The sequence below is a fragment of the Zootoca vivipara genome, chromosome 11, assembly GCF_963506605.1.
Source record: "Zootoca vivipara chromosome 11, rZooViv1.1, whole genome shotgun sequence".
NCBI lineage: Eukaryota > Metazoa > Chordata > Lepidosauria > Squamata > Lacertidae > Zootoca > Zootoca vivipara.
The window spans coordinates 34,466,122-34,489,279 of record NC_083286.1 but is presented as its reverse complement, the minus strand read 5'-3'; the positions used below and the strand labels follow the sequence as shown (position 1 = coordinate 34,489,279).

The following is a 23,158-nucleotide window of genomic DNA, read 5'->3' as shown; positions in this document are numbered from 1 at the left end:
ATTTCCTTTCAGTTATTTTCAAAACCCTGCCAGGAATAACTGCACATCCCCTACATTTTGCAAACGTGGTATCCTAGAGGCTCCACAGAGTTGCCCTTTTTGTTATCCTCGCTCGTATTGGGAACAATAGATGCATATTCTCAGCACAATACAAGCTTTTGTATTTCATTACTGCAGCCATCCAGAACACAGGACCAGTTGTCCTTGTAAACATCTCACCTGTCGATGAAGCTTTTTAAACAGAGAAGAAATCCTACAAAGAGTAGCTCTTGTCTGAGTTGATTTGATAGTGTATGACATGTGTAAACTGCAGCTATTGAGTGATGTAGAGCTCCAAACCCTCGCTCTGCATTTTCTTATAAAATATAGAACATTTAATTATAGTGACTGATTGCTCTCATTTCTCTTGCACCCCAGAGCTGTGATAATTTGATGAGAGTGCTTCAGAAATATGAGGATTGAGGACTTAAATGTCTCTTTAAAAATGCACAGCAGAAAGATCCCCGTGAAGCACAGCACTTTAAAACCCAAACTTAGAAGTTATTCCGAAGGAAGGAGGTTCCCCACCAAAGGAGGGTGGGTTCTAAATGTCACTGTGAGATTAATATGCTTCGTTATCAATTTGCTGTTGCTGTTCTTGAAGATTAATGCTGTTCACCACTGGTGAAATACAATGAGTAACAAAGTCAATAATTAATCAATATTGTTCACATGGAAGTTTCAGACTAAGCACATTGATTTTATTACGTGCGGAATGAATACCAAGTCAGAAATTGCCATGCAAATTGTGGGTGGTGGAATTGTTAAGTATCCAATGAAATTCTAGCCTGATCACAACAAAATTCACCTGGCTCCACATTTTCTTGTGTTCATCATTTTTAAAAAAGCAACCTGCTGGTTAAGGAAGCAAGCTAACAAAACATGAAGGATTTCCATAGGCATTTGTGATAAAGTGGTGGAAGTATTCCAAAGAACAAGTTTCTTCAAACTGTTCAGATCCAGGGCCCACTTTTAACGCAAATAAGCACCAGGCTGTTGAATGATTGTGTGAAAGTGTCATTATTGTTTCACTGTACCTTTAAGAGTCAGGAAAGATCTAGTGATTGGAGTTCTGCAGCTGTGGAGCAGCTCGACAGGTGTTGCTGTGAAGCTGATGGTGCAGGGTATATCAGGGGTGTTGTGTGTTGCCTCTGTGCTGGGCGTTTTCCCAGTGTGCTCTTGGTGGGTGGTTTGGTTGTGTGGGTGTTTTGTGTAAGCCTAATTAAATTTTTGTTATTTTTACTTTCTCCATTAAACCAAGCATTTGTTTAAGTCTTGGTATGACTCTATGTGTAAGTCCCTCAGCCAGCTCCTGCTGATGCAACTCAATTGCTTCTAACCCTAGCACAGGCGACCCATTTCTTAATCTTTTACCATATATTTGCATGATGGTAGTGCTCCTGTTGCAACCCACTTTGGATCAGCTGAAAACCATTGTCATAGAGTAACAAGGCATGTATCTAGTCCTGGGATAGGCCAAATGTGATAGTTAGGCCTCTCTGCCTGACCCTGGGGACTCTTGCCACGCCATGCACAAGTCATGCGCTAGGAGTCAGCTTGGCCTGCTGAACAGCAGCTTGAAGGGGGAGAAGGTAGAATGGCTCCACATGCAGCTGATCAGCCTTCAAGGACACAGAGGAGAAGGCACTGATGAGAACCAGCTGGCTTCAGCCTTCTTAAGCTGAGCTTCCAGCAGCAGTCTCATGTTGGTAACAATACTTGTAGTTTCTGGTCCTACCTTGCTGCTTCCTGCTCATCTTGACCCCACGATCATCAGATTCCCTAACCCCTGGACCATCTGACCACATGGGCTGCTGTTCACCCAACCCTAGGACTGGACCTGACTTTGGATGCAGACTTTGGATGCCTCCAGGCAAGTTCACCTCAGAGACTCTTCTGGTTGGCTGGCCTCCCACTCCACTCGGCTCTGCATGTTGCTGCTCAGCAACGAGACTATGACAACACACCTCACTAGGCTCACCTCTCACCAGCTCTCCTTCATACCTTCCCTAAGTGTTTTTGCCTGGCTGAAATGTGTCCTTGAACTCTGATAGTGCCTCTTAGTTCTCTGGGTGGGAGAGCAGAGAGAGGGTTGTGTGAATGTGTGTAGAAATTGTACAAAGGTAAAATTTTACATGGCATTGCTTCACCGGCTTTTGCCTCTGGTCCTGCCCACTGCCTGGAAGGTGGCCCAGAATGGAATGTGGCCCTCACTCTGCAAAGGGTTCCTCATCCTGATCTAATCTTTCAGTATGGTGCACTTGGGCCTAGCAGAGGTTCTCCAGAACTTTTCCCAGTCTTTACACCCATTAGTGCAGCTAGGTAATTTTAGGCAATGGACATATTAATATTACAGTACATGGCATGAGGCTTTTTAGATGGTGTCTCCTCATTTACTTCAGAATGTTGTCAGGCTTATTTCTGGTCAGCCATCCCATTCTGCTGAGTGGGGCCTTTGGTTCGTGCCCTGGGCTCCGCTGCCAGCACCTGAGATGGAATCAGCATATGTTTTGTTACAGGGCCATAACCATTACCTACGGAAGAGTTAAGTCAGAAAATAGGAAAGGTAACTGGAGCCCCTTAAAGTTGATTTGAAGTTTTTGTTTTTGTTTTTAAAGTTGGAAGCAACAATCGCAGATCTCCTGTGTCACATCTGCTTTGGCTGTCAGAGATTTGAACAGTTTTTCAAAAGTCATCGTATAATATATTTTTGTTAAGTTCTGCCCTTGTTACATTCATGTTTCCATAGTTACTAATATAAAACTGAGAAAAGAGCAAGGAAAGTTCAACAGCAGATGAAAAAAGGAACAGTATGAAACTCTGGTCAGTGGACATGCAAATGAAGATACAGATGGGTTAAAAAAAACCCAACCCCTCATAGCACAATGTTATCTCAAACAGCGGGTGCAGAATTCCTTTTGTTGGGCCTCAGTGTCACAACCTGCCCAGGGTCTCTCCATTTGCATGCCCCATAGATATAGCACATGCATTTGTATACAAGGGAAAGTGAAGCAATGGCTGATAATCGAGCTCTTATTGCATTGCACCTCTTGGTGCATTGCACAGGCCCACCAGCAAGATTTATGTATGTAATTTAGGTGGCCATTTCTGGAGAGAGGGAAATCCGTGTTGATGTACAGCAGATAGTCTTGAGAGCATGCATTAATAATTTGCATTGCAGCACAACCAAGGAATATATTCTCTGCTCCATAGGAACGGCCAGATAACTCAGATGTAATTAGCTGCTGTCAACAATCTTCTTAGTCTGGAATTATCCTACCATGTTAGGGAAGTGGCAGATCATCTAGTAGGTTGCTTTTCAAATGTTATCGAGCCCTTTATTGAAGGCTCTCTTCTGGTAATTGTCTGTTCCGTATAGTGAGCCTCTTGCATTAGCCTATGGACACTATGGCCTTGGAAGACTTCCAGCTTGATGCTAATCCCATTCTCTTGGTTGTAGTGCAGACATGGAACCATCTTCCTGATCTGCCTGCTTTGTTGGTTGCCCTGAAACAATGCTGAGGTAGCAAGGCCAAGTACAAAAAGGGTGTTGGATTCAAGCCTTTCAGAATTAGGGATAGTCTTTTGGTGTTTGAAAGGGACCCTGGTGTATCTGTCTGAGCACCCCAGGAAACTCCATTCCCAGCTTTCTCCTAGTACCTAGGTCCATGCAACCTCCATACCCTCCAAGTCCCGATTTTCCAGTGGCAGTCCCAGAATTATAGAAGCCATCCCTGTTTCTGATTTGAGTCCAGAACATACCGGTTTTCCTTTTACCCTCCTTCCTCATCTCAGAGAACATTTAAAAGTGGTGGATAGATCAGATCCCACACCCCACACCCCAAACATTCTCATAGTTGCTGCTGCTGCTGTTTCCTACCTTTTCCCTGAGAGGAACTCAAGGCAGCTTACAGCTAAATTTTTATTTCATTCCATTTATCTGTTGAAGGTGTTGGACATGATCCCTTCCCTCACATGTATTTTTTTCTTTACAACAATCTTGCGATGTAGGTTAGGCTGAGAGGTTGTAATTGGCTCAAGGTGACAGATGTATATGTCTATATGACATCTATGTGTGAGAAGATCAAACACGGGAGAAGCTTCCTTATGTAGAATAGAATGTCCCTATTTTCATCTGAGGAATGTTTGAGGGTATTATGGATCTCCATTTGTAGTATGGAATTTTGTTTGTGCTGAACCAAGAGTACAGTACTTCTGTGAGCCGCTCCAGATTATTTGGGGGAGAAGGCATATATTGATGGGTAGCACTCCCATGTGGGCAGATAGCCCTTCCCTTCTCCCGCTCTCCTCGTTTTGTCAGATATGAGGGGGTCAGGATAGCAGTGGCAACAGAGCCTTTTCCTATGAGCACCAGGCAGGTGTCATTGTAATTGCCCACAAGACACGGGGCTGCTGTTGACCCCAGGCTGGGTGTTAAGTCATTAAATGGCCAGTTTCCACACACTGTTTTTGGCTGTGTACTTAAGAGGTTGGAAAAGTGTATATCTAAAGATAGAGGGATGCAACAGATGTGTTTGCAAACCTACACACCACGTACAGTGCCGGATTTTCGTATAAGCTAAGCAAGCTATAGCTTAGGGCCCCACTCTCTTGCCCCCCCCCCAAAAAAAATAACAGGGGAAAAACCCTGGATGTACATTTCCAAAATACAAGATAAAATAAAATAAAACCTACATACAGCAACAGTGTATTTTGTTACGTGCAAGTGGCTTTAGATACCTATTAGGTCCATAAATTACCATATAGCATATATTCAACACAAAAAAACAGTGACAATTTGTTGTTGACAAAGGACAGCTGGACATATAAAGGGCCCCATTACCTTCAGTAGCTTAGGGCCTCATCAAACCTAAATCCGACCCTGACCACACAGATACCCTTGTCAGGGAATCAGGAATGACCATTACCGTGTTTCCCCGAAAATAAGACACTGTCTTATATTTATTTTTCCTCAAGAAGACACACTATGGCTTTTTTTGGGGGGGGGTCTTATTCCAGCAGGAAGGGCTCCGCACGGTGCGGGATGGCTGAGTGCAGCGAGCTGTCCATGTCTTATTTTCGGGGTTTGGCTTATATTGCGGAAATGCGTAGAAATCCTGCTACGGCTTGTTTTATGGGTACTTCTTATTTTTGGGGAAACGGTATTCCCTGCTAAGGAGACATTCAGTGCAAACCTGGATTTGCTTCTGTGTATTGTGTGAAACAGCTGCATAGCTGTTTTGAAGGGAGTTGGTAGATTAGTGCGTCGCATTTCACCTGACAATAATATTTATGCTGCCTGCATCATTGGGTAGAAACAAGATCTCATATAGATAAATCATGCTTCTTCTCTCCTGCCCACTATTTCTTTTTTTCTTTAGATAATTTCATACCAGGGGGCATGTGGTGTTTAATGGATGCAGCAAATGAACCTTTAGGCAAGGCACATGTTGTATGTTTTTCAGTAAAGAAATATGGGGTGTATAATAAATTTAAAGCATGAAATATGAACAGCATGAGAAACGCAGCCAGCTCCAGGGTCCCCTTGCTTTAATGATCGCCTGCTTGTCACAAGTATTGGAAACATTAATTAAAATGAATTAGTAATGATTTTAAGCATGTGATTGGTGTGAGCCTATTTCCTAGTCGAGAGGAAATGTAATTTAATAGAATAGTTTATTATACAAGTTGCTTTCTTGTTCAGACTCAGCAACTTTAGGATTTTTCATGGGTGTCATCATTTATTATCTCTGCGATGCTCTGCTGAGTAGCATTCTTTTGGTCGCCATGAATAAATTGATGTGATGTGTATTGTATTCAGGGAGATGATTTGTAAAGGAGGTTAAAAACTTGTGGTGCAATAAGCTCCAAATTTTTTAGAGTGAGGAAGCTGTTTCTGATATATGGGGTTGTTGGTGGTGTTAGCATCCGTCTGTCTAGAGCAGGCATCCCCAAACTGTGGCCCTCCAGATGTTTTGGCCTACAACTCCCATGATCCCTAGCTAACAGTACCATTGGTCAGGGATGATGGGAATTGTAGTCCAAAACATCTGGAGGGCCGAAGTTTGGGGGTGTCTGGTCTAGAGAAACAATGGAGTTAACCCCTCTAGGGCGCAAACTTGGGCAGCAGGGTATACGGAGGTCCTGGGCTGCCCAGACAACAAGACCCTCCCCCTCTCAGCCTTGCTGATGTGGGCCAAAGGAAAGCAGTACAGTACATTTGGCACCATCTTGGCTGCAGGGGTATTGCCAGAAGGAGGCATACAAGGCGCCATCCAACTGTCTTAGGAACTCCACTCTGGATTTCTGTAGGATTTACCCTCTGAAGAGTCCCACAAGGCAATGGGTATATATTTTTCCTCAGGGTATGCTTCCAAAGCCTTTCCCATGAATGAATATAGCCACAAAGCACATTTATTTGTTTTTCAAATGTTTGTAGTGATTTAAGATTTATGAGCTACATCCCACCCACCACCCACCCCATTGGACTGGGCCATTACTGTGAAGTCTCCTGGTTGGCTATAACATATACAAGGCCAAAACACTTTACGTGTATGGTAAGGTAAAGCTGAATGTAATCCTCGAATCAAATGTTGTCAATCTAAAATACCCAACCTGCAAGATTATGCCATGATAATAGACATATTGCTACTTGGTGGTGTATCAGGGCGGTAAACTTTATTTTGTAAAGACATCTTTCATGCTTCTCTCTTGATGGAAAAACAATCATTTTTCATAGCTCCCTCTTGACTGAATTTCCATATTTGCTCCATTTAAATGTTATTGTTCTGGTCACCTCTGGCTTTTTCATTACCTTCAGCCATGCAGTTATTCCCTCCTTTATTAGTATGGAATTGAGCCTTAAAACATGCACATATTAAGTACCATATAACATCATTCTCCCCTCTTCTAAAATTGTGCTCTGTCTGTAGATTTGCAATATTTGCAATATATATTTAGCCTGCAAATATATATTTTATTAAATAAAAAAGGTATCTGTTTACTAAATAGGATGCACAGCTGGAAAATAACTAAAGAGGAATGAGGCAGGTGTGTGCACACAAAATTACTGCGAGATATGGAAATTGTCTAAAGCCCCACAGAACAGCTGGCTTTTATTTATAGCTTGACAAAGGAATTAGCTCTATGAACACCTTTTGAAACTGTTGGCTAGGTTTCAAATGGAGTTAATCCTCTAAGAGTCATAAATCCCTGTCATCCAAGTCCAAGGAGAATCCTTGATGTCTAAGAACTTCCTCACTTAACAGTTGTAGGTGAACCTTGGATCAACATAATGAGAAAATAGATATGGGCATCGCTATGCTGAATGGAGAATGAACAGCACTCCTGTTCCTAAAACTACAGAGAAGAGAAGACTCAGTAGAAGAAATAAATACAGAAGCTCTGCTATAAAAGTTAGTCATATATATCTTGAATATTTGGATTAGATAGGATTGCATTGTTTTGGAATAAGCAATACCAGTACTGGGACTGACCCCAGAGCCAGTGGCGCCACAACGGGGGGGGCAGTGCGCTCCCGGTGGCACGTCTCCAGGGGTAACAAGGTGGCACCCCGCCTTGGCGGTGCGAGCAGCCACCGCAGCCACATGTAGAGGATCCTCCATTTGCCGCTGCAGCTGCGAGCAGAGGATCCCACCCCTCCCAGCCTCCCTCCCTCCCTCCCTCCCCAGCTCGCCGTAAGCAGCTCCTGCTTCGCTGCTTTACAGCAAGCCAGGGAGGGGTGGACGGGAGCCATGGCTCCCCCCTCCCTCCCTCCCTCCCTCCCTGGTTTGCTGTAAAGCGGCAAAGTGGGAGCTGCTTATGGCGAGTCAGGGGCCCCCCTTTCAGCCTTCCTCCCACCATGGCTCGTCGTAAGCGGCTCCCACTTTGCCGCTTTACAGCAAGCCAGGGAGGGGGGGGGGCGGATGGGAGCCATGGTTCCCAAGAGGGCACAGCTTTGCCAGTGCCCCGGCAAAGCGGTGTGTGTGTGTGTGTGTGTGTGTGTGACAAAAAACAATCCGCACCAGGTACCACCTGGGCTTGCTACGCCTCTGCCCAGAGCAGAGCTTGTTAGAAATAAAAGTCAAGACTTGCCACTTACGGGCGAGGGCCCATTGGTAAAGAGCATGGAGCCCACAGAAAATGCTTTTGTAGGTGCTTACAAGTCTCCAACTGCCAAGTGATATGTCCATTCATGAGCGTCAGGATGCTATAGTGCAGGGGTCCCCAAACTAAGGCCCGGGGGGCCAGATGCGGCCCAATCGCCTTCTAAATCCGGCCCGTGGACGGTCCTGGAATCAGCATGTTTTTACATGAGTAGAATGTGTCCTTTTATTTAAAATGCATCTCTGGGTTATTTGTGGGGCATAGGAATTCGTTCATTTCCCCCCCAAAATATAGTTCGGCCCCCCACAAGGTCTGAGGGACAGTGGACCGGCCCACTGCTGAAAAAGTTTGCTGACCCCTGGTATAGTGGTTAGAGTGTTGGACTAGGGTCAAATTCCCACTTGGCTGCAAAGCTCACTGGGTGATATTAGACCAGTCACTGACTCTAAGACTAACCTATCTCACAGAGAGTTGTTGTGGGAATTAAATGAGGAGACGGGGAACCATATACACCACCTTGAGCTCCTTGGAGGAAAATGTGGGAAGTGGTGGAAGCATACCTGCCAAGTTCCTCTCTGAAAAATAAGGGACCGGGCCGAAATTGGCATACCGGAAGTAGTGCGGTGGCCATTTTGGAACTGGGCGGAGCATGCTCAGAAGTGACTTTTGATGCTGCTGTGCCCAGTTCCAAAATGGCTGCCGCACCAGAAGTCACGCTGCAGCCATTTTGGAACTGGCAGAGCAGCATCAAAAGTCGCTTCTGAGCATGCTCCGCCCAGTTCCAAAATGGCCACCGTGCCAGAATAAACCGGGGGGAAACAAAAAAATCCGTTTTTTCGGCTGGGGACAGCTGGAAAAATGGGGGTTTCCCAGGGAAAACGGAAGACTTGGCAGCTAAGGGTGGAAGTGACATGTGGGGGAAATTTCCAAAAAGTGGTAGTTAGTCCTTGAAAAATCGTGGGGTGTTTTTTTCCAGAAAAGTTCAACAACTTTGGCATTTTTCTAAAGGAAGCAAAAAAATAATGAGATTTTTCTATAAAAAAGTCAACAATTTCTTTGCGTCCAGATTTTCACTTCTTGGAATATGGCAACCCAAACAACTGCATCATGAGCACAAGGCAAGAATTGAAAGTTGCATGCAGACCACATCACCCAAGCAGGCTAGCTGAGCCAGAGACTTCAAGTCACTGTTAGCTTAGCAGTCTAGAGTGCCATTTTAGAGAGAATGATAAACATGCTTTAATATAAATCATGGGCATCTATGGACAGGATTAGGTATTGGATTGATCACTCCCAGAAAATGGCTGCTGCTGGCTTCCCCTTTACAACATCTTAAGTGTCAAGCTTAGCATGGAGTTGATAAAGCGAGGCTTCTTTCCCAGGTACAAAAGTTAAAAGTGTTGTGCAAATGAGAAGAAAAGCTCAAACGGGAACTACGGTAGGTGGGGTGAGGAATGTCGCTTTTATTTTGCGGCATCAGGGAACAGTTGCATGGCACTGAAGAGGCACAGCGCTAGACAAGCAGCCCTTCGCTTCCCCAATAGGCACCCAGTCAACCAGCCACTTAATCATGGCCCTTGAACTCTGTCGACAGAGGCTTGTTTCTCATTAAAGCACCTGAAAGCAGACCAAATGACGGTCCTAAGGGGGAAATAAAGAAGAAAGGTATTGGTTTTCAGACACAGTTCAAAGGCAACAGAGCCAAGTCTTGGCCAAACAGAAACAATTGTCATTAATTCTTCATCCCACCCCTCCTCCCTTTTTTTTTTCCATGGAGCAGTCTGAAATAAATTCCCCAGGCTCTGTTCTGCTGAGACAGATCCTGGAAATGGCTGAATGAGGAAAATGACAAGACTGTATACAAATTTATTGTTCCATTTCTACCAGATGGGTTTCTGGAAGGTAATTGGAAACTGGAAAGGGGTGTGGGGTGGAGATGGAGGAAACCATTGCTGTTTCAATGGTTGATGCCTGGCGTATCAGGCTTTGTCACTTTCACAAAGTTGGATCTGGCCTTACTGTACCTTTGTGATTTCTTTTTAAAGGAACAATAGGCTTTTCTGGCTCAAACTACATTATTAACTGTCTAGGTTCTCCCCCCTCCCCCCCCAGAATTAATCTTTGCGAAGAATTAATCTTTGCAAAGAAATGTAATTTTACACATTTGTGGATAGAAAGCTTTGTAAAGAGATGCTTTGTGGAGTGTCCAGCAAATGGGAAGAAAGGGCTTCATCTTCCCTCAGTAGTCAGGGCAAGTCAACTGTTGAGAGCCATTGTTGTCGTGCTGCTTCTGCTTGATGGGCAATTCATGCAGGGAAATTGGCTGCCATCTTAAGCATACAGATTAGCTGGATCTCCCCAGAGCTTGGTTTGGGTTGACATGTTATGGTTGCTAGGCAACCACAGAAAGCTCTTCCTAAATATCTCCAGGTTTGGAAGGAAATAAGAGTTGAGAGGAAGGCAGGGTGGCAACCTGGATCCTCGGAGCAAAAAAAGAAGATGATAATGTCAAGAGAAAAGGGTCGTGTGGGAACTTCAGGGCTACTTAGGGGGTGGAAAGTGTCGTGGTGTCAAAGGAAGGTTTGGTAGGCCTGGGAGAAAAGTATTGTTACTCAGCACAGGAAAGAGGTGGGTGAGAAGGGGAAAATATGAAGGAGAAACTGTATAGGGTGGAGAAAGGCATCGTGGACACCATGAGAAGATACATGGGGTGGTATTCAATGAGGTCTTACTCAGAGTATACCCACTGAAATGAATGAACACGACGAAGTTTGCTCCGTTCATTTCAGTGGGTCTTGCCACTCAAGTGCAGATTTCAGCCGCTGTCCAGGGCTCTCATGTTCTTAGGGCTGCTCCTGGACCATGTTGTGCAGAGACAGAAAAGTTCCTTGTGCCTCATGCATATACCACAAAATGTGGGTGTTTCGTGTGAATGATGAAAAGAATATACACATTTAGTGCAACTAAATAAGTGTATCAGCAAACCTAGTGCCCTACATTTTATAATCTTCTTGAAGCTGAATAAAAAGAAGCGCTTGACAGAGCTTCTCTACCCTCCTTCTCGGCAGAAACACAATAATTTGCATTTCTTTGCTGAATATATTGTGGTAGCGGTGGGGGAGGCTGTCAGCAGGAGAGGCCTCCTACATCTTGACACCAGAAATGTCTGAAGCACCGGTGATATTTAAAATGCCAAATGAAATGAACGGGGAAGTCTTCTTTAGAAGTGACAGATGCAAGAAATGCCTTCCCAGCCTTTGCTCCTTATTTTAACAATCCTGAAACAAACTGTCACCATTAATGAGAAAAGAAGATAGGGAAATACAAAGCTGTGCCTGATCTACAACCCCAGCATATCATCATGATTCTCATATGGAGAATGGAGGCATTTGTTATTCTAATTTCCCTAGAACTGTTATCTGTTGCTACCATTCTTTCAGAGTGTTCATTACTTTCCAATATGGTTCACCTTCAGTGCCTTGAGAATACAGAGAGAGAGAGAGAGAGAGAGAGAGAGAGAGAGAGAGTTCACACCTCTTTGTCTTTAAAATACCAGCTACATTTGGAATTGCCTATTAAATCTTTTCCAGTATATATCCATATGTTTACCAGTTTAGCTACCCACTTTCACTTTCCCAGTATGATTGAACTGTTTTCTGAGGGAAGAGAAATGTGACGCTTATTATAAATAGCACATACATTTTTGATCCATGGAGGTTTTAAGAAATATTTCCATATTCAAACAGCACTTACTCCAGTGGGATAATTTTCTCTCTCGCTGGAAAATATGTATGTATGGGGGGGGGGGAATCCTAATGGATTTCCCCCACTCCCTTATTATTCTCTTTTATTGAACTGCTTGTGTTTAGGCTTCAAAAAGTTTAACCATACGAATGCAAGATAGAAAATTTACAACTGCAAGCCACTAAATACACTACAGTGGTACCTCTGAACGGAGGGCCGTTCGCAACATGAAAAGGCCGCATCCTGAAGCGCCACATCTGGGCACGCGAGTGACGCAATGCGGCGCTTTTGCGCATGCACAAAGCGCAATTTAGCGCTTCTGCGCATGCACGCAGGTTACAGGCGCGCCAAACCCAGAAGTAACCTGTTCCAGGACTTCCAAGTTTGGTGCATCCATAACCTGAAAAGCAACCCGCAGCAGACATATCATGAGGTATGACTGTACAAGCTTCTCCCAAGCACCCAAAACTTCCAAGTTAGTGACTCCAGTGCTGTGGTCCACTCTGGCCTAAATCGTCACAGCTCCCTCCTTTTTAACAATCTCAGCCTTTGTTCTGTCCTATAGATGCCAACAGGTCTTCCTACCGTTTGTATTGGGTGCTTGAAAGCACCCCCCCCATGGTTTGTTAGAGTGGAAGACGAGTGGTGAAGGGGCTGCTTAGCCCCTTTTACTAAAAATTACATCCTCTTACTGTTTGGTGAGGGGAAAATAAGAAGACTCATCTGGTTATGCGCTTATTGCACCCAGTTTGTCCCACTCCATTGTACAGGCCATCAATATGTTCCCCTGGCTATGTTAACACGTAGCTTCCATGTGGCTTGAGAAATCTTTAAGGTTGGGGTTCCCAAACCATGGTCCACAGACTGCTACAGCCCCATGAGCTTTATTCAGGTGGCCCGTTGCATGTCTGTGGATTTGTGGCGGGAGATGGCACATCTATTGCTTTCAATATTCATACTAAGTTTTAATTGTATTTAATTGCTTCTTTTACTTCTTTCGTTGTACTGCATTGTACTGCAATTTCAGTTCTGTGAATTTCATATTGTAATACATAGCAAATAAAAGAAGCAATGAGAATGCAGATTACAATTGCTACAACAGGCAGGAAAACCATTAAGTGGTCTGCCAAGACTCTCAGCAATTTTCAAGTGGTCATTGATGGGGGAAAGTTGGGGAACCATTGCTTTAAGGGACACCTGATTCAAATTCAACACTGAGATGATACAATCTTTTGTGCAATATCTGGCAAGCCCTCTTCAATGGTGATTCGCTGTAATGTAGTTAAGAAGCGAAAAGTATTTGTTCAGAAAAATGAGTGGAATCCTTCCACTTCACAAACCATCGACCATAACATCCTTCTGGACCGTCTAGAGGGCTTGGGAGCTGGGGGCACTGTCATGCAGTGGTTCCGCTCCTTCCTCCTGGGCCGTGTTCAGAAAGTGGTGGTGGGGGATGAGTGTTCAGACCCCTGGGCTCTCACTTGTGGGGTGCCTCAGGGTTCTGTCCTCTCCCCCATGCTTTTTAACATCTATATGCAGCCGCTGGGAGAGATCATCAGGGGGTTTGGGCTGGGTGTCCATCAGTATGCTGATGATACCCAGCTCTACCTCTCTTTTAAATCAGAACCAGTGAAGGCGGTGAAGGTCCTGTGTGAGTGCTTGGAGGCGGTTGGAGGATGGATGGCGGCTAACAGATTGAGATTGAATCCTGACAAGACAGGAGTACTGTTTGTGGGGGACAGGAGGCGGGCGGGTGTGGAGGACTCCCTGGTCCTGAATGGGTTAACTGTGCCCCTGAAAGACCAGGTGCGCAGCCTGGGAGTCATCTTAGACTCACAGCTGTCCATGGAGGCACAGGTCAACTCTGTGTCCAAGGCAGCTGTTTATCAGCTCCATCTGGTACGCAGGCTGAGTCCCTACCTGCCCACTGACTGTCTCTCCAGAGTGGTGCATGCTCTAGTTATCTCTCGCTTGGACTACTGCAATGCGCTCTACGTGGGGCTACCTTTGAAGGTGACCCGGAAACTACAACTAATCCAGAATGCGGCAGCTAGACTGGTGACTGGGAGCGGCCGCCGAGACCACATAACACCGGTCCTGAAAGACCTACATTGGCTCCCAGTACATTTCCGAGCACAATTCAAAGTGTTGGTGTTGACCTTTAAAGCCCTAAACGGCCTAGGTCCGGTATACCCGAAGGAGCGTCTCCACCCCCATCGTTCTGCCCGGACACTGAGGTCCAGCTCCGAGGGCCTTCTGGCGGTTCCCTCACTACGAGAAGCCAAGTTACAGGGAACCAGGCAGAGGGCCTTCTCGGTAGTGGCACCCACCCTGTGGAATGCCCTCCCGCTAGAGGTCAAAGAGAACAACAATTGCCAGACCTTTAGAAGGCATCTCAAGGCAGCCCTGTTTAGGGAAGCTTTTAATGTTTGATGGATTTCTGTATTTTAGAATTTCTGTTTTGTTGGAAGCCGCCCAGAGTGGCTGGGGGAACCCGGCCAGATGGGCGGGGTATAAATAATAAATTATTATTATTATTATTATTATTATTATTATTATTATTATTATTATTTATTAAACTGAAAGCATTTTGTACTAGCTGACAGGGGATGAGAACCCCTGCATTTAAATTCATTTAAAGAACTTACACTGGGTATTTGAAGGCAGGAGATGTGAATGGTATAACAATAGAGTGGCCCCCTTCTCCAGGGCCACACTGTCATATAGCCTAGTAGCCCGGTGTGTGTGTGTGTGTCCCATTTCCCCTTTCTCTGCTGCCACCACCCACTTACAGTAAGTGTCACCTCATGGTGGTTTCTTCAGGAGTGGGGAAACTGCCTGTTTTAATTATCACTACAACTCTCTGTGTCACTATCAAACAGAACCTATCTTGTTGGTTGTGGATTGAGGGGACAAAGTGACTTGTCTACAAGGCAAAATGGAGAACCAGAGATCAAGGGTGCCTCACTACAAATAATATCTACTGACTTTATTTGGATGGCCAGAGATGGTGCATCAGTCAGGGTGGACTGCTTCTGCCAAAGAGCCATGGTGTCAATGAGATGTGTTTCATTCTCTTCCAGGGTCTAACGGATTCCCATATTTGTGGTCTGGAGGCTGTTTTCTCCAGGATAAATTGGCATCTGACCAGGGAGTTATGGGGTGAGTCCCCATATGGAAGTGGGTAAGTCCTGTATGAGTTATTTGAGATCTTCCAACTCTTCTGTGCTCCGGACATAGAAGGGTATTTTTCAGGAAAGCGGGTTGTAAAGAGAGGCAGGGCATGAATGCTAAGTAAACTTACGTTCATTCTTCTCTTCCCAAATTTAAAATAAGACCTTTGAGGTTAATGCCTCTGCATTTGAGGTAACAATCGGAGGGGAAAAAGAGCTTCTACATACCGAAAACAAGTGCCTGCCTTTCACCGGCCATTTCTCCTGTTACAGACCCCATCAAAACAAACACGGGTTGTGCAGGATCAACAATTGGTGCATTGTCCTGTGCTTATAGTATGTACTTTGTGGAATGAATGCAGAATGGGGTGCGATTGAGTGGGTTCGAGTGTACACAATTTTGATGCAGACACAGCTCTGCAGGTGTCCCACCCTTGATTTGTGAAGGCCACTTCACAAATATATGGCCATCACTTCCCTGCTTACAGGGGAATTATTGGACTAGGTTGAAAAGCATTTTGTATAAGATGCTGCGTAAATTCTATGGAGCTTAATCTGTGATGAGCCATTGACACTTGCAGTTCCAAGCAATGCCACACAGCTGTCCGGTGAGGAGCAAGCGTGTGTGAACCAGTCTTCAGTCCCCAGGCCAGTCAATAACTCAAAAAGCTGCCACACAAAAAAACACCACAAAAACATTTATGGCTAGGCTTTAACAAAAGCATTTGGAGTCCCCCGCCCTACTCCTGTCTTGTATTATCGCCCTTGCTTGCAATTCCTCTTTTTGTGGCAGATTGTCCTTTTTTATCTTGGTTCAATGAGGAGCCTTGGAGGAGAATAGTTATTCAAATCAAATGAGAACAAGCAAACTTCTCATTAGCTAGAAGAAAAATAGAAATCAATCTTGCCTCGCTCAAAAAGCAGACCATAATCTCTTCTAATTATTCCATAACCCCAAGGAAGCTGTCCCATGAGAGGAGCCAAGATAATCCTTGAATATTAAAGGAGGGGTAGAAAATGCAAGCAGACTTCGTAACATGGGGAGATGTAAGGCAAAAGAGGCACGTGAGCAGGAGGCATGCTTCTGCTTTCATTGCATTGTTCGACGGCCATTTCTCACCAGCTGAAGGAAAGCAGATCGCCTTTCACCACAAAGCCACGCAGAGCATGGAGACAGATTTCTAAGCTGCAGATAATTCCATTTCATAACTTTTTTTTTCAACACCATGATTATTAGGTGGGCAGCAAATGCTTGGGATTAAATTTCACTGAAGTGGGGTGGGTGGGATTGGGTCGTTCTATTGAAATAAGATGAGAATAAAAGACAGTACAATTTTTTTACAGTTTATGAGCTTGGAGTTGGGTAGGATTCTTACTTTGCCCCCATTACCTGCTTCCCTGCTGTGTCAACTCCCAAGAACAGCTAATTTTGTCCATTTGTTTCTACCTAATCCTCCAAGTCGTCATTGAGATGATTAATCCTCTTTGGCCAAAGCTGGTTGGAGTCCCCTAAACAGACATTACTAAAATGGTTAAGGCCAGAGTCCAGCACAAAACGAGACATGTTTAAACTCCCTGAAATCAGTGGACCTAAACCTGTATTTGATGATGACTTAAACATTTTATCATTTTTGTTTTATATATCCCAGTTTAAGAATTGAGGGAAATGTTGTTTGAGTCAAAGTCACCTAATTTGTTGTGACAGACTTGTTGTTGTTGTTGTTTAGTCATGTCCGACTCTTCGTTGACCCCACTGTGACAGACTTGTACAGTATGTGAATTTGAACAAAGATGTATATCGGAATGCACAATCCTCTCCATTTCCTTTGCTCACAAAAACATGGGAAAATGCATGCAAAAATGTGTATTTTAGGAGGAAACACTGAAAAGCATTCAAAACTGTGCATTTTCAACAGAGAACATGTAGAGAATAATATAGTGATAATATAATATGCATACAAAGGGTTTAAATGCATTTTATACATTAAAAAGAATCTACAGCAAAATGGGAATGGGCTGGGATTGAGTTTATGTGAAACTAACATGGAGAGGAACTAGGTCAATTTGTCCATACCTACATCTCTCTAAAATACAGTATGAATCTAGGAACTCTGGTGTGTGTACATAGAGGAAGCTGGTGCTTCAACATTCGTGAATTGAATTAAAGTTGAAGTTTAATGTACCAGGAATCTTTGGGAGGAATTGCAGAACTATGGAATCACAGGACTGTAGAATTGGAAGGAAACCTGAGGGTCACTGAGTCCAACTCCCTGCACGGTAGGAATCTCACCTAAAGCATCCAGGGCAGGTGGCCATCCAACCTCTGCTTAAAAGCTTCCAGTGAAGGAGAGCCTACAACCTCCTGAGGGAGTCTGTTCCACTGTCAAACTGCTCTTACTGACAGAAAAACATCTCCTTGTAATGTGAACCCATTGGTTCAAGTCCTACCCTCCAGTCCAGGAGAAAGCAAGCTTGCTCCATCTTCCATGTGACAGCCCTTTAGATATTTGAAGATGGCTATCACATCTTCTCTCGGTCTCTTTTTTTCCCAGGCTAAACATACCCAACTCCCTCCACCAGTGGCATAGCTAGCCACTTGGGCGCCCGGGAGCAGGGCAAGCCACCCATGGGGGCGGAGCAAGCTGCCCACAGGGCATGGCAAGCTGTGCAGAGCCTCCATGGAGTCCGCCTGCTGCCTCCCCCATAGCGGCTGAGGGGGAGGAGGCAGGCAGATGGGCAGCGCGGAGCCTTCAGGCCCCCGAGCCACTGCATCACTCCCAGGAGAGACGCGTGGCTCGAGCACATTGCAGGCCCCACAGTAAGTCCCTCACCCATGGTGTGGCATCCAGTGTGCGCGCCCCAGCTATGCCTCTGCCCTCAACCGTTCCTCAGAAGACTGGTTTCCAGACACTTGGTCATTTTTTTTGAAGATGGGGACAACATTTGCCCACCTACAGTCCATAGGGGACCTCACTTCTTCTCCAAGAATTCTCAAAGATTATAGGCAGAAGCGCTGAGATTACATCCAACCACCAGTTCTTGGCTACAGAGCTTTGGATTGGGATATGTGATAGGCTTCAACAGAATAGTCCTGTTCTTTTTTAAATCTGCAAAAAAAGAGAGCCCACTTTCATATCAGGCACACATCAGCCAAAGGAGAGGGGGGAGCCCTTGAAAACCAAGAAATCCAATTGTCCACTTAATGAATAACAGACTTTCTGTGAAGCTCAGCCGTATAAATCTTTCTGCTGACCTTATAATCTTGTCTATGTCAGTGCTGCTATGTTTGGATCACTCAGGTCTTTATCCTGTGCTAAACACAGGGGGCTTTGCTCCTGGGAAAAACACACATGACCACTGTCACTGGCATTCAGATCTTCCCCTTGTTCACATCACAAGGGTCCTCTATGAAGGGAAATAGAAGGGAAATTATGGGAGACACATGTTGGCAATACGGCATGGCCAGTTTAGAATGGTTGCCGCTTGTAGATAAGGGAGTTCAAAAGACTTCTTCATGACTGAAACAAAAGTGGGAGGCGGCACCATGAAGCAGCTCCTGAGGGAGAGAACCTTGGGGTGATACTCCTGTTCCTATCACCATGTCTACTTTAAGGTGTTGTAGTGGGAGCCAAACTCTCCAGACAGATTCTTGCTGGCTGGGCAAATTTTCTTCTTGAACCTGAAAGAAATAGAGGGTGCTGATGTGGTTTTTCACCAACTGCACCAATTGTTTCTTCCTACTTTCCTTTCTAACATACTGCTTAAAAAGGTAAAGGGACCCCTGACCATTAGGTCCAGTCATGACCGACTCTGGGGTTGCGCGCTCATCTCGCATTATTGGCCGAGGGAGCTGGCGTATAGCTTCCAGGTCATGTGGCCAGCATGACAAAGCCACTTCTGGCAAACCAGAGCAGCACATGGAAACACCGTTTACCTTCCCGCTGTAGCGGTTCCTATTTATCTACTTGCATTTTGACGTGCTTTCGAACTGCTAGGTTGGCAGGAGCTGGGACCAAGCAACGGGAGCTCACCCCGTCACAGGGATTCGAACCGCCAACCTTCTGATCAGCAAGCCCTAGGCTCAGTGGTTTAACCCACAGTGCCACCTGGGTCCCTAACATACTGCTTAGCTAACATACTAACATAGCTAACATACTGCTTGGCTAGCGACTAATCTGGAGCACCTTCATTGAAAGCAGCAGCTGGGATCAAAACCTCCTCAGGCGCTTTTTAGCAAGATGGGGACTGATGTTGCTTATGGCTGGTTCCTGCCCAAATACACGAGATGGTCTTTGTGGAGTGCTGTATTCACATCCTTTTTGACAAAAATGTTTTCATGTGTTTCATGGGAACAGTTTCCAAAGTCAGTATGGGGCTGCTGAATGCCAAATGGGAGCTGACCGCAAGGGATTTCCTTGCAAGAGTAGGTTTTTAATGACATCTTCTGATGCCTCCTGTGGTGGCATCTGAGGAATTATCACACCATGGCCCTCAGTGTTGTAAAATGCAAAGCCTGCCTGTAGTTGCCTAAAATAGCTTCTAAATCTAAAACAAACAAGTTAAAATCTATTTAATTGCTCCAATCCAATGCACTCATATCCACATGCAAAATAGTATTGCATGCATTTCTAAACTTCACAAATCCCTAACAATGCCTAGAGCTGGTATGTGATAGAACCCAATCAGACCACACATGATTATTCCTTATGAGTACCTTTCCTTATTGCGAACAAATAGGGACAAAGAATGATCATTGTTATAAGCAGCTGCATGGGCCTAGGTACTGGGCGTCAGTGCCAAAGGCTTTCCTTTTAAAGGGCATGGGGGACTGCTGTGCTGATAGGTAAAGGTAAAGGGACCCCTGACAGTTAAGTCCAGTCGTGGACGACTCTGGGGTTGCGGCACTCAGCTCGCTTTACTGACCGAGGGAGCCAGCGTTTGTTCGCAGACAGCTTCCGGGTCATGTGGCCAGCGTGACTAAGCCACTTCTGGTGAACCAGAGCAGCGCACGGAAACGCCGTTTACCTTCCCGCCGGAGCGGTACCTATTTATCTACTTGCACTTTGACATTCTTTCAAACTGCTAGATTGGCAGGAGCTGGGACCGAACAACAGGAGCTCACCCCATCGCGGAGATTCGAACCGGCAACTTTCCGATGGGCAAATCCTAGGCTCTGTGCTATAGTAGCATTGCTGTCAATATGATGAGACATGGAAAAATAGCCACAGCAAATGCTCTTAAGTAAATATGCAGCCTTTTGGCAATTTATTTGTGGATATATTTAACAGCCAGTCTTACCTTGCTAAGAAATCTTGCTTCTCCTCCCTAAAATCAGTACCACTTCATCCAGCAACATCCACTATCGCTTACCTGTGGAACTGGTAGCTATAGACATTATGCGAGGGGAAAGACAGGAATTTTCTCTCTGTGTGTGTATGTGCGTCTTTATGTCCAAAATACAAAAACAAAGAATCAGAAATACAACTCAGAAAGATTGAGGGGTTACCATGATGTTCAAAATTCACTTGCTTATTTGATTTGAATCAAATAGGCATACTTATGATTTTGGATCCCCAGCTATTTCATGTGAGGAGAAATGCAGAAAGAACTTGATTTTTCTTTCAGCCGATATGGAAGCCTTGTTTGGAACAGTATTTTGGCCACATTTCTCTTGAGGGTGTGTGTGTGTGAGAGAGAGAAGAGAGAGAGAGAAGAGAGAGAGAGAGAGAGAGAGAGAGAGAGAATGACTTCTTGCAATTGCTGTTCATTGTATTTGCAAGTGCATGAATGATGTCAGGTTTCCACCTCACACGCTCCTGAGTGTAACACATATATACTAATTACAAGTAGAAAGCACAAATGATACTACATAGTTCACAGCATCTGTTAGGGCCTTAATTAATTCAACCTCCACACTGTCACCATAGCAACGATGCTTAACAGACTATGCTGACTCAGAATGTTCAATAGAAAGCCTTGCACTACATATTTATTCAAATTACAGTCATTATTGAAATATTTCTGTATTAGCTCCATAATGGCAGGGTTGATGGTAACAGAAGGATCCCTTTATATACGTGACCTTATTGCCTTATTGTCATGCAGAACGGCATTCATGCTTGAGAACATAAAAGCAGGCACACTCTCTTTAAAGGCACCTTGCATTTAAAATTTGCCACCTTTTCTTGATGTCCAATGAATATTCCTGGGAGCAAATGAAACATATTCATTTTCAAAAATGTATCATCATTTTCAAAAGTGTGCCTGAATTATAGCAATTCAGCAATGCATAGAACTGTAAGGACTGTATCTCATATAACCTTTTGTTTCTTGTGATTTGTTAATCAGAAACCGATACCTCACTTTGTATCAGCCTCATAGTTTTGAACTAAAAGGGGATCACAGAGTTCAGTTGAAATAGACTTTTTAAATTTAGGGATTTAAAGAAGCAGAAAACTGAAGATAAAGAATGTGCACATTCCATAAAAGGAAGCTACTGTAATGCTTGCATATTGCACGACCAGAAAATTGTCGAATAAAAGCATACATTTTGCTGGTTTTGCAAAAAGAATCTGGGAAGGTCTTGTTATCTGACAGTTTCATTTCTTCACTGAGAACATTTACTGTCATTATCTCATCATTATCTTCTTGTCCCTAGCACTGCGCAGACACAGAAGCTTTCCTAGAGAAAGGGGAATCCTATTAGGCAAACAATACAACTTAATGCTTATGCAAATCTACCTGCTTTGCATAATTTATGTCAATTTACAAAATGAGACTATAGGGCTGATTGTGCAATTGCTACAACACTTCCTCTTAACTAGGGAGGGAGGGATCGCACCATTTCCACTGTCGCTTTTTGTACATACGGTACTTTGTACGTACGTAACCTGTTTCCGTTTGCTTTCACTTTTAAAAAGGCACTGAAATTCATATTTAAAATTAGCATAGCCTATATTGTTATGTGGCAGTCTGAGGGCTGCCTTTAAATTATTCAGTTCTTTTCTCTTTTTTTAAGGAAGAGCCACTCTAAGCAGCTAGAAAACCCACCTGCTGGCACTGCTGCTGCTGCTGCCTGTTTTCAAAGATGGGATTCCGAGAGTGACAGGATATTACGACAACCTGTCCTCACAGGGACATTGTCCAAGGAAAGAAGACAGCATTGGCTGCCCCTACATCCTCCTTGGGCACTAGGAAGTATTTATTCATAAGTATTTATGCATTCATGCAATTGCAGCAGAGGACATTCTGATCCATACATTAGACTGAAGGCTTTGATCAGGTTGGTTTGCTTCAAAATGCAGACTGGCAAAATTTCTCAAGTTCCCCAGCTCTGCAGCTACTTCACTCTGATGGGCTTCCTATGCAAAGTAGTAAAGAGTGGTCATATCTGTGCACATGTGAACACATATGTATCTGTAGAAGAATGTGGTTCTGGTGTAGCCCTGCATAGGTTCTGGCTACCTCATTACGTCGCTTGCAGACGGATGCAATATATCAGGCATCCCCAAACTACGGCCCTCCAGATGTTTTGGCCTACAACTCCCATGATCCCTAGCTAACAGGACCAGTGGTCAGGGAAAATGGGAATTGTAGTCCAAAACATCTGGAGGGCCGAAGTTTGGGGATGCCTGCAATATATCTTGCTAAGAAACATCCCACCTGCGTGAGGGTTATAATTGTTGCGGGTCTTGACAGACCACTTAATGTTTTTTCTGCCTGTTCTACAAATTGTTAATTTACTGTGCTGGATGCTGTATGGCAGGCATCCCCAAACTTCGGCCCTCCAGATGTTTTGGACTACAGTTCCCATCATCCCATACCACTGGTCCTGCTAGCTAGGGATCATGGGAGTTGTAGGCCAAAACATCTGGAGGGCCGCAGTTTGGGGGTGCCTGCTGTATGGCTTTCAGTCATATATTTAGACACATGAAACCTGCCAGCACTCATGGATTATGTTGTCATGAGGATGCTGTGCCAACTGAGATTTCTAAAAAGACAATATTAATTGTTCGGTGTCCAATGGACAGGCACTAGACAGACTCTCTCTCTCTCTCTCTCTCCCCCAAATCAGTTTGCCTGGGAATCTAGTAGGG

General features: G+C 44.5%; 1 long non-coding RNA gene across 1 annotated transcript in view; it reads left to right on the top strand.

Moving 5' to 3' along the window:
• The window catches only part of LOC118076861 (uncharacterized), a 48,005-nt gene extending 25,369 nt beyond the window's left edge, over nucleotides 1-22,636 (top strand). The window contains exons 3-4 of the long non-coding RNA XR_009558325.1: nucleotides 14,973-15,073; nucleotides 22,081-22,636. This is a non-coding gene — a long non-coding RNA (uncharacterized LOC118076861). The remainder of the gene's footprint in view (nucleotides 1-14,972; nucleotides 15,074-22,080) is intronic.
• Nucleotides 22,637-23,158: the final 522 nt, after the last annotated feature.